Here is a 12,709-nt window from a genome sequence, read left to right as displayed (position 1 = left end):
AAAGATCTGTGAGATAAGAACTCCATGTGTGCCAGTGGTAGCATGGCCGAGCGGTCTAAGGCGCTAGATTTAGGCTCCAGTCTCTTCGGAGGCGTGGGTTCAAATCCCACTGCTGCCAATCTTATTTTCCAAAGAATTGATTTTTGATCAGATATTAACCAACTGAAAAAGGTTGGTGATAGTACCCTGCTTTAGCCACCAAGTTCCCAACAGTTCATCATAGTTGCAACAGTCTATTCAAACCTTTAAAATAATGATATCTGCTAACAATAAAGATATTCAAATTTTAATTTTGCATGAAGTAATTATGTGCCCTATCAGAACTAATATTTTATTACTTCATGCATCTCAATTTCTTTTGTTATTTCAATGAAAATAAACAAAATGCAATTCTATAAAAAATCTGAATTTCTCATCGGATTTATGTTTAATAATGAACTTTCTTTTAACTTTTGCTGACATCTTTTCAATTAATACTTTAAATCAAAAAAACCCTTTTATTTTGATGTTCTAGATCTGTGAGCTACCCTAACAACATGCACAAGTGGTAGCATGGCCGAGCAGTCTAAGGCGCTGGATTAAGGCTCCAGTCTCTTTGGAGGTGTGGGTGCAAATCTCACTACTGCCATCTTTATTATACAAAGAGTAGGGCAGTTATTGCTGGCAAAGTGATTCTTTTTTTCCATTAGATAGGATATTACCCAACTGAAGTTGGTTGGTGGAAGATTCCTATAGCTACTCAACAGTTCATCATTGTTACAAGAGACTTCCCAAACGTTTTAAAAATGTTATCTGCTAAGAGTAAAGATGAGCCAAAATTAAGTTGGCATGAAGCAATTAGAAGTAATATCATAACTAATATTTAATTACTGAGTGGTCTTATCATACAATTAGAGATGGAAATGTTGGCAACGTGACTCATTGGTATAAATTGATGGATTTATATTCCGATTTCTCTATCTTTCCTATCTTTCTGGATTTTAATCTCACAGCTGTCTATCTTAGGCATTTGAATAGTACTTCAAAGTTATTTGGATACATCAGTTGCACTAAATGAAGGAAATCTGAAGACAAATATAATCATTACTTGTTAAATGTACCTGGCTTCTTTTACATTTTATCTCTGTTTTCCTGACTTTGGGTAAAGTTTTGAATGACATTCCAGATATGAGAGTTAAAATATTTTAAAGTGTACAGCAGGTTGTAGGATGACAGAGCTATTCAAGCTGCTCGAATCAAATCCCACTGCTGCCATATTTATTCTCCAAGGAGAAGATCCAGTGATGTATATCAAAGTGTATTCCTAAAGTAGATAAGGTATAAAAGAAGCTAAATTTGGTTGGTGGAAGCACACCATAAGCTGTCACATGCAGTAGCTCAAAACAAGTTATCATGGTTTTAATAGTTTTCTCAAACCTTTTTTAGAACTATCAAAATTGTATTGTTGCTCTCAAAAAGTGGCTTTGAATATCTCTGCGATCTACATTATGCATCTAGCAAGCATCTCAATTTTTGAATATGTCAGTTAAAACAAACAAAAGTAACTGAGAAAATTAAAAAATCAGTTCTCATCAATATTACCAAGTAAAACATGGATGTTTTTACCTTTCATTGAAATCTTGTATTAGCGAATTGTTTTTCATTTCATAGACTTTTAACATGACACTTCTTTCCAAGTGTCGCTTTAAAACAAAATAAAACATTTAATTTTCAGCAATCTTAATTATATGAAAGATCTGTGAGATAAGAACTCCATGTGTGCCAGTGGTAGCATGGCCGAGCGTTCTAAGGCGCTGGATTTAGGTTGAAATCCCACTGCTGCCAATCTTATTTTCCAAAGAATTGATTTTTGATCAGATATTAACCAACTGAAAAAGGTTGGTGATAGTACCCTGCATTAGCCACCAAGTTCCCAACAGTTCATCATAGTTGCAACAGTCTTCTCAAACCTTTAAAATAATGATATCTGCTAACAATAAAGATATTCAAATTTTAATTTTGAATGAAGTAATTATGTGCCCTATCAGTAATAAAATATTTTATTACTTCATGCATCTCAATTTCTTTTGTTATTTCAATGAAAATAAACAAAATGCAATTCAATAAAAAATCTGAATTTCTCATCGGATTTATGTTTAATAATGAACTTTCTTTTAAACTTTGCTGACATCTTTTCAATTAATACTTTAAAACAAAAAAACCCTTTACTTTTGATGTTCTAGATCTGTGAGCTACCCTAACAACATGCACATGTGATAGCATGGCTGAGCAGTCTAAAGCGCTGGATTAAGGCTCGAGACTCTTTGGAGGCGTGGGTGCAAATCTCACTACTGCCATCTTTATTATACAAAGAGTAGGGCAGTTATTGATGGCAAAGTGATTCTTTTTTTCCATTAGATAGGATATTACCCAGCTGAAGTTGGTTGGTGGAAGATTCCTATAGCTACTCAACAGTTCATCATTGTTACAAGAGACTTCCCAAACGTTTTAAAAATGTTATCTGCTAAGAGTAAAGATGAGCCAAAATTAAGTTGGCATGAATTAATTAGAAGTAATATCATAAATAATATTTAATTACTGAGTGGTCTTATCATACAATTAGAGATGGAAATGTTGGCAACGTGACTCATTGGTATAAATTGAGGGATTTATATTCCGATTTCTCTATCTTTCCTATCTCTCTGGATTTTAATCTCACAGCTGTCTATTTTAGGCATTTGAATAATACTTAAAAGTTATTTGGATACATCAGTTGCACTAAATGAAGGAAATTTGAAGACAAATATAATCATTACTTGTTAAATGTACCTGGCTTCTTTTGCATTTTATCTCAGCTTTTCCTGACTTTGGGTAAAGTTTTGAATGACATTCCAGATATGAGAGCTAAAATATTTTAAAGTGTTAAGCAGGTTGTAGGCTGACAGAGCTATTCAAGCTGCTGGAATCAAATCCCACTGTTGCCATATTTATTCTCCAAGGAGAAGATCCAGTGATATATATCAAAGTGCTTTCCTAAAGTAGATAAGGTATAAAAGAAGCTAAATTTGGTTAGTGGAAGCACACCATAAGCTGTCACATGCAGTAGCTCAAAACAAGTTATCATGGTTTTAATAGTTTTCTCAAACCTTTTTTAGAACTATCTAAAATGTATTGTTGCTCTCAAAAAGTGGCTTTGAATATCTCTGCGATCTACATTATGCATCTAGCAAGCATCTCAATTTTTTAATATGTCAGTTAAAACAAACAAAAAGTAACTGAGAAAATTAAAAAATCAGTTCTCATCAATATTACCAAGTTAAACATGGATGTTTTTACCTTTCATTGAAATCTTGTATTAGCGAATTGTTTTTCATTTCATAGACTTTTAACATGACACTTCTTTCCAAGTGTCGCTTTAAAACAAAATTAAACATTTAATTTGCAGCGATCTTAATTATATGAAAGATCTGTGAGATAAGAACTCCATGTGTGCCAGTGGTAGCATGGCCGAGCGGTCTAAGGCGCTGGATTTAGGCTCCAGTCTCTTCGGAGGCGTGGGTTCAAATCCCACTGCTGCCAATCTTATTTTCCAAAGAATTGATTTTTGATCAGATATTAACCAACTGAAAAATGTTGGTGATAGTACCCTGCATTAGCCACCAAGTTCCCAACAGTTCATCATAGTTGCAACAGTCTATTCAAACCTTTAAAATAATGATATCTGCTAACAATAAAGATATTCAAATTTTAATTTTGCATGAAGTAATTATGTGCCCTATCAGAACTAATATTTTATTACTTCATGCATCTCAATTTCTTTTGTTATTTCAATGAAAATAAACAAAATGCAATGCTATAAAAAATCTGAATTTATCATCGGATTTATGTTTAATAATGAACTTTCTTTTAACTTTTGCTGACATCTTTTCAATTAATACTTTAAATAAAAAAAACCCTTTTATTTTGATGTTCTAGATCTGTGAGCTACCCTAACAACATGCACAAGTGGTAGCATGGCCGAGCAGTCTAAGGCGCTGGATTAAGGCTCCAGTCTCTTTGGAGGTGTGGGTGCAAATCTCACTACTGCCATCTTTATTATACAAAGAGTAGGGCAGTTATTGATGGCAAAGTGATTCTTTTTTTCCATTAGATAGGATATTACCCAACTGAAGTTGGTTGGTGGAAGATTCCTATAGCTACTCAACAGTTCATCATTGTTACAAGAGACTTCCCAAACGTTTTAAAAATGTTATCTGCTAAGAGTAAAGATGAGCCAAAATTAAGTTGGCATGAAGCAATTAGAAGTAATATCATAACTAATATTTAATTACTGAGTGGTCTTATCATACAATTAGAGATGGAAATGTTGGCAACGTGACTCATTGGTATAAATTGATGGATTTATACTCCGATTTCTCTATCTTTCCTATCTTTCTGGATTTTAATCTCACAGCTGTCTATCTTAGGCATTTGAATAGTACTTCAAAGTTATTTGGATACATCAGTTGCACTAAATGAAGGAAATCTGAAGACAAATATAATCATTACTTGTTAAATGTACCTGGCTTCTTTTGCATTTTATCTCAGCTTTTCCTGACTTTGGGTAAAGTTTTGAATGACATTCCAGATATGAGAGCTAAAATATTTTAAAGTGTACAGCAGGTTGTAGGATGACAGAGCTATTCAAGCTGCTGGAATCAAATCCCACTGCTGCCATATTTATTCTCCAAGGAGAAGATCCAGTGATATATATCAAAGTGTATTCCTAAAGTAGATAAGGTATAAAAGAAGCTAAATTTGGTTGGTGGAAGCACACCATAAGCTGTCACATGCAGTAGCTCAAAACAAGTTATCATGGTTTTAATAGTTTTCTCAAACCTTTTTTAGAACTATCTAAATTGTATTGTTGCTCTCAAAAAGTGGCTTTGAATATCTCTGTGATCTACATTATGCATCTAGCAAGCATCTCAATTTTTGAATATGTCAGTTAAAACAAACAAAAAGTAACTGAGAAAATTAAAAAATCAGTTCTCATCAATATTACCAAGTAAAACATGGATGTTTTACCTTTCATTGAAATCTTGTATTTGCGAATTGTTTATCATTTCATAGACTTTTAACATGACACTTCTTTCCAAGTGTCGCTTTAAAACAAAATTAAACATTTAATTTGCAGCAATCTTAATTATATGAAAGATCTGTGAGATAAGAACTCCATGTGTGCCAGTGGTAGCATGGTCGAGCGTTCTAAGGCGCTGGATTTAGGTTCAAATCCCACTGCTGCCAATCTTATTTTCCAAAGAATTGATTTTTGATCAGATATTAACCAACTGAAAAAGGTTGGTGATAGTACCCTGCATTAGCCACCAAGTTCCCAACAGTTCATCATAGTTGCAACACTCTTCTCAAACCTTTAAAATAATGATATCTGCTAACAATAAAGATATTCAAATTTTAATTTTGCATGAAGTAATTATGTGCCCTATCAGTAATAAATTATTTTATTACTTCATGCATCTCAATTTCTTTTGTTGTTTCAATGAAAATAAACAAAATGCAATTCAATAAAAAATCTGAATTTCTCATCGGATTTATGTTTAATAATGAACTTTCTTTTAACCTTTGCTGACATCTTTTCAATTAATACTTTAAAAAAAAAAACCCTTTAATTTTGATGTTCTAGATCTGTGAGCTACCCTAACAACATGCACATGTGGTAGCATGGCCGAGCAGTCAAAAGCGCTGGATTAAGGCTCCAGTCTCTTTGGAGGCGTGGGTGCAAATCTCACTACTGCCATCTTTATTATACAAAGAGTAGGGCAGTTATTGATGGCAAAGTGATTCTTTTTTTCCATTAGATAGGATATTACCCAGCTGAAGTTGGTTGGTGGAAGATTCCTATAGCTTTTCAACAGTTCATCATTGTTACAAGAGACTTCCCAAACATTTTAAAAATGTTATCTGCTAAGAGTAAAGATGAGCCAAAATTAAGTTGGCATGAATTAATTAGAAGTAATATCATAACTAATATTTAATTACTGAGTGGTCTTATCATACAATTAGAGATGGAAATGTTGGCAACGTGACTCATTGGTATAAATTGATGGATTTATATTCCGATTTCTCTATCTTTCCTATCTCTCTGGATTTTAGTCTCACAGCTGTCTATTTTAGGCATTTGAATAATACTTAAAAGTTATTTGGATACATCAGTTGCACTAAATGATGGAAATTTGAAGACAAATATAATCATTACTTGTTAAATGTACCTGGCTTCTTTTGCATTTCATCTCAGCTTTTCCTGACTTTGGGTAAAGTTTTGAATGACATTCCAGATATGAGAGCTAAAATATTTTAAAGTGTACAGCAGGTTGTAGGATGACAGAGCTATTCAAGCTGCTGGAATCAAATCCCACTGCTGCCATATTTATTCTCCAAGGAGAAGATCCAGTGATATATATCAAAGTGCTTTCCTAAAGTAGATAAGGTATAAAAGAAGATAAATTTGGTTAGTGGAAGCACACCATAAGCTGTCACATGCAGTAGCTCAAAACAAGTTATCATGGTTTTAATAGTTTTCTCAAACTTTTTTTAGAACTATCTAAAATGTATTGTTGCTCTCAAAAAGTGGCTCTGAATATCTCTGCGATCTACATTATGCATCTAGCAAGCATCTCAATTTTTGAATATGTCAGTTAAAACAAACAAAAGTAACTGAGAAAATTAAAAAATCAGTTCTCATCAATATTACCAAGTAAAACATGGATGTTTTTACCTTTCATTGAACTCTTGTATTAGCGAATTGTTTTTCATTTCATAGACTTTTAACATGACACTTCTTTCCAAGTGTCGGTTTAAAACAAAATTAAACATTTAATTTGCAGCGATCTTAATTATATGAAAGATCTGTGAGATAAGAACTCCATGTGTGCCAGTGGTAGCATGGCCGAGCGTTCTAAGGCGCTGGATTTAGGTTCAAATCCTACTGCTGCCAATCTTATTTTCCAAAGAATTGATTTTTGATCAGATATTAACCAACTGAAAAAGGTTGGTGATAGTACCCTGCATTAGCCACCAAGTTCCCAACAGTTCATCATAGTTGCAACAGTCTATTCAAACCTTTAAAATAATGATATCTGCTAACAATAAAGATATTCAAATTTTAATTTTGAATGAAGTAATTATGTGCCCTATCAGTAATAAAATATTTTATTACTTCATGCATCTCAATTTCTTTTGTTATTTCAATGAAAATAAACAAAATGCAATTCAATAAAAAATCTGAATTTCTCATCGGATTTATGTTTAATAATGAACTTTCTTTTAACCTTTGCTGACAACTTTTCAATTAATACTTTAAAACAAAAAAACCCTTTAATTTTGATGTTCTAGATCTGTGAGCTACCCTAACAACATGCACATGTGATAGCATGGCCGAGCAGTCTAAAGCGCTGGATTAAGGCTCCAGTCTCTTTGGAGGCGTGGGTGCAAATCTCACTACTGCCATCTTTATTATACAAAGAGTAGGGCAGTTATTGATGGCAAAGTGATTCTTTTTTTTCCATTAGATAGGATATTACCCAGCTGAAGTTGGTTGGTGGAAGATTCCTATAGCTACTCAACAGTTCATCATTGTTACAAGAGACTTCCCAAACGTTTTAAAAATGTTATCTGCTAAGAGTAAAGATGAGCCAAAATTAAGTTGGCATGAATTAATTAGAAGTAATATCATAAATAATATTTAATTACTGAGTGGTCTTATCATACAATTAGAGATGGAAATGTTGGCAACGTGACTCATTGGTATAAATTGATGGATTTATATTCCGATTTCTCTATCTTTCCTATCTCTCTGGATTTTAATCTCACAGCTGTCTATTTTAGGCATTTGAATAATACTTAAAAGTTATTTGGATACATCAGTTGCACTAAATGAAGGAAATTTGAAGACAAATATAATCATTACTTGTTAAATGTACCTGGCTTCTTTTGCATTTTATCTCAGCTTTTCCTGACTTTGGGTAAAGTTTTGAATGACATTCCAGATATGAGAGCTAAAATATTTTAAAGTGTTAAGCAGGTTGTAGGATGACAGAGCTATTCAAGCTGCTGGAATCAAATCCCACTGCTGCCATATTTATTCTCCAAGGAGAAGATCCAGTGATATATATCAAAGTGCTTTCCTAAAGTAGATAAGGTATAAAAGAAGCTAAATTTGGTTAGTGGAAGCACACCATAAGCTGTCACATGCAGTAGCTCAAAACAAGTTATCATGGTTTTAATAGTTTTCTCAAACCTTTTTTAGAACTATCTAAAATGTATTGTTGCTCTCAAAAAGTGGCTTTGAATATCTCTGCGATCTACATTATGCATCTAGCAAGCATCTCAATTTTTGAATATGTCAGTTAAAACAAACAAAAAGTAACTGAGAAAATTAAAAAATCAGTTCTCATCAATATTACCAAGTTAAACATGGATGTTTTTACCTTTCATTGAAATCTTGTATTAGCGAATTGTTTTTCATTTCATAGACTTTTAACATGACACTTCTTTCCAAGTGTCGCTTTAAAACAAAATTAAACATTTAATTTGCAGCAATCTTAATTATATGAAAGATCTGTGAGATAAGAACTCCATGTGTGCCAGTGGTAGCATGGCCGAGCGGTCTAAGGCGCTGGATTTAAGCTCCAGTCTCTTCGGAGGCGTGGGTTCAAATCCCACTGCTGCCAATCTTATTTTCCAAAGAATTGATTTTTGATCAGATATTAACCAACTGAAAAAGGTTGGTGATAGTACCCTGCATTAGCCACCAAGTTCCCAACAGTTCATCATAGTTGCAACAGTCTATTCAAACCTTTAAAATAATGATATCTGCTAACAATAAAGATATTCAAATTTTAATTTTGCATGAAGTAATTATGTGCCCTATCAGAACTAATATTTTATTACTTCATGCATCTCAATTTCTTTTGTTATTTCAATGAAAATAAACAAAATGCAATTCTATAAAAAATCTGAATTTCTCATCGGATTTATGTTTAATAATGAACTTTCTTTTAACTTTTGCTGACATTTTTTCAATTAATACTTTAAAACAAAAAAACCCTTTTATTTTGATGTTCTAGATCTGTGAGCTACCCTAACAACATGCACATGTGGTAGCATGGCCGAGCAGTCTAAGGCGCTGGATTAAGGCTCCAGTCTCTTTGGAGGTGTGGGTGCAAATCTCACTACTGCCATCTTTATTATACAAAGAGTAGGGCAGTTATTGATGGCAAAGTGATTCTTTTTTTCCATTAGATAGGATATTACCCAGCTGAAGTTGGTTGGTGGAAGATTCCTATAGCTACTCAACAGTTCATCATTGTTACAAGAGACTTCCCAAACGTTTTAAAAATGTTATCTGCTAAGAGTAAAGATGAGCCAAAATTAAGTTGGCATGAATTAATTAGAAGTAATATCATAACTAATATTTAATTACTGAGTGGTCTTATCATACAATTAGAGATGGAAATGTTGGCAACGTGACTCATTGGTATAAATTGATGGATTTATATTCCGATTTCTCTATCTTTCCTATCTCTCTGGATTTTAATCTCACAGCTGTCTATTTTAGGCATTTGAATAATACTTAAAAGTTATTTGGATACATCAGTTGCACTAAATGAAGGAAATTTGAAGACAAATATAATCATTACTTGTTAAATGTACCTGGCTTCTTTTGCATTTTATCTCAGCTTTTCCTGACTTTGGGTAAAGTTTTGAATGACATTCCAGATATGAGAGCTAAAATATTTTAAAGTGTTAAGCAGGTTGTAGGATGACAGAGCTATTCAAGCTGCTGGAATCAAATCCCACTGCTGCCATATTTATTCTCCAAGGAGAAGATCCAGTGATATATATCAAAGTGCTTTCCTAAAGTAGATAAGGTATAAAAGAAGCTAAATTTGGTTAGTGGAAGCACACCATAAGCTGTCACATGCAGTAGCTCAAAACAAGTTATCATGGTTTTAATAGTTTTCTCAAACTTTTTTTAGAACTATCAAAATGTATTGTTGCTCTCAAAAAGTGGCTTTGAATATCTCTGCGATCTACATTATGCATCTAGCAAGCATCTCAATTTTTGAATATGTCAGTTAAAACAAACAAAAAGTAACTGAGAAAATTAAAAAATCAGTTCTCATCAATATTACCAAGTAAAACATGGATGTTTTTACCTTTCATTGAAATCTTGTATTAGCGAATTGTTTTTCATTTCATAGACTTTTAACATGACACTTCTTTCCAAGTGTCGCTTTAAAACAAAATTAAACATTTAATATGCAGCAATCTTAATTATATGAAAGATCTGTGAGATAAGAACTCCATGTGTGCCAGTGGTAGCATGGCCGAGTGGTCTTAGGCGCTGGATTTAGGCTCCAGTCTCTTCGGAGGCGTGGGTTCAAATCCCACTGCTGCCAATCTTATTTTCCAAAGAATTGATTTTTGATCAGATATTAACCAACTGAAAAAGGTTGGTGATAGTACCCTGCATTAGCCACCAAGTTCCCAACAGTTCATCATAGTTGCAACAGTCTATTCAAACCTTTAAAATAATGATATCTGCTAACAATAAAGATATTCAAATTTTAATTTTGCATGAAGTAATTATGTGCCCTTTCAGAACTAATATTTTATTACTTCATGCATCTCAATTTCTTTTGTTATTTCAATGAAAATAAACAAAATGCAATTCTATAAAAAATCTGAATTTCTCATCAGATTTATGTTTAATAATGAACTTTCTTTTAACTTTTGCTGACATCTTTTCAATTAATACTTTAAAACAAAAAAACCCTTTTATTTTGATGTTCTAGATCTGTGAGCTACCCTAACAACATGCACATGTGGTAGCATGGCCGAGCAGTCTAAGGTACTGGATTAAGGCTCCAGTCTCTTTGGAGGTGTGGGTGCAAATCTCACTACTGCCATCTTTATTATACAAAGAGTAGGGCAGTTATTGATGGCAAAGTGATTCTTTTTTTCCATTAGTTAGGATATTACCCAACTGAAGTTGGTTGGTGGAAGATTCCTATAGCTACTCAACAGTTCATCATTGTTACAAGAGACTTCCCAAACGTTTTAAAAATGTTATCTGCTAAGAGTAAAGATGAGCCAAAATTAAGTTGGCATGAAGTAATTAGAAGTAATATCATAACTAATATTTAATTACTGAGTGGTCTTATCATACAATTAGAGATGGAAATGTTGGCAACGTGACTCATTGGTATAAATTGATGGATTTATATTCCAATTTCTCTATCTTTCCTATCTTTCTGGATTTTAATCTCACAGCTGTCTATTTTAGGCATTTGAATAGTACTTCAAAGTTATTTGGATACATCAGTTGCACTAAATGAAGGAAATCTGAAGACAAATATAATCATTACTTGTTAAATGTACCTGGCTTCTTTTACATTTTATCTCTGCTTTTCCTGACTTTGGGTAAAGTTTTGAATGACATTCCAGATATGAGAGTTAAAATATTTTAAAGTGTACAGCAGGTTGTAGGATGACAGAGCTATTCAAGCGGCTGGAATCAAATCCCACTGCTGCCATATTTATTCTCCAAGGAGAAGATCCAGTGATATATATCAAAGTGTATTCCTAAAGTAGATAAGGTATAAAAGAAGCTAAATTTGGTTGGTGGAAGCACACCATAAGCTGTCACATGCAGTAGCTCAAAACAAGTTATCATGGTTTTAATAGTTTTCTCAAACCTTTTTTAGAACTCTCTAAATTGTATTGTTGCTCTCAAAAAGTGGCTTTGAATATCTCTGCAATCTACATTATGCATCTAGCAAGCATCTCAATTTTTGAATATGTCAGTTAAAACAAACAAAAAGTAACTGAGAAAATTAAAAAATCAGTTCTCATCAATATTACCAAGTAAAACATGGATGTTTTTACCTTTCATTGAAATCTTGTATTAGCGAATTGTTTTTCATTTCATAGACTTTTAACATGACACTTCTTTCCAAGTGTCGCTTTAAAACAAAATTAAACATTTAATTTGCAGCAATCTTAATTATATGAAAGATCTGTGAGATAAGAACTCCATGTGTGCCAGTGGTAGCATGGCCGAGCGTTCTAAGGCGCTGGATTTAGGTTCAAATCCCACTGCTGCCAATCTTATTTTCCAAAGAATTGATTTTTGATCAGATATTAACCAACTGAAAAAGGTTGGTGATAGTACCCTGCATTAGCCACCAAGTTCCCAACAGTTCATCATAGTTGCAACAGTCTTCTCAAACCTTTAAAATAATGATATCTGCTAACAATAAAGATATTCAAATTTTAATTTTGAATGAAGTAATTATGTGCCCTATCAGTAATAAAATATTTTATTACTTCATGCATCTCAATTTCTTTTGTTATTTCAATGAAAATAAACAAAATGCAATTCAATAAAAAATCTGAATTTCTCATTGGATTTATGTTTAATAATGAACTTTCTTTTAACCTTTGCTGACAACTTTTCAATTAATACTTTAAAACAAAAAAACCCTTTAATTTTGATGTTCTAGATCTGTGAGCAACCCTAACAACATGCACATGTGATAGCATGGCCGAGCAGTCTAAAGCACTGGATTAAGGCTCGAGTCTCTTTGGAGGCGTGGGTGCAAATCTCACTACTGCCATCTTTATTATACAAAGAGTAGGGCAGTTATTGATGGCAAAGTGATTCTTT

The 12,709-nt window shown here is 33.0% G+C and overlaps 4 non-coding genes across 4 annotated transcripts; all 4 read left to right on the top strand.

Moving 5' to 3' along the window:
• The first annotated feature begins 36 nt into the window (after positions 1-36).
• On the top strand, positions 37-118 carry TRNAL-UAG (transfer RNA leucine (anticodon UAG)). The gene has a single exon. It is a non-coding gene; the product is annotated as a tRNA-Leu (tRNA).
• A 3,358-nt stretch (positions 119-3,476) lies between these two features.
• Positions 3,477-3,558, top strand: TRNAL-UAG (transfer RNA leucine (anticodon UAG)). Its single transcript has one exon. It is a non-coding gene; the product is annotated as a tRNA-Leu (tRNA).
• Positions 3,559-8,626: 5,068 nt separating this feature from the next.
• Positions 8,627-8,708, top strand: TRNAL-UAA (transfer RNA leucine (anticodon UAA)). Its single transcript has one exon. It is a non-coding gene; the product is annotated as a tRNA-Leu (tRNA).
• A 1,649-nt stretch (positions 8,709-10,357) lies between these two features.
• TRNAL-UAG (transfer RNA leucine (anticodon UAG)) lies at positions 10,358-10,439 on the top strand. The gene has a single exon. It is a non-coding gene; the product is annotated as a tRNA-Leu (tRNA).
• Positions 10,440-12,709: the final 2,270 nt, after the last annotated feature.

The sequence above is a fragment of the Taudactylus pleione genome, unplaced genomic scaffold (genome assembly GCF_031769625.1).
Source record: "Taudactylus pleione unplaced genomic scaffold, aTauple2 ptg000016l, whole genome shotgun sequence".
NCBI classification, from domain to species: Eukaryota; Metazoa; Chordata; class Amphibia; order Anura; family Myobatrachidae; genus Taudactylus; species Taudactylus pleione.
The sequence above is the reverse complement of the archived record's forward strand: the minus strand, read 5'-3'. Positions and strand labels throughout refer to the sequence as shown.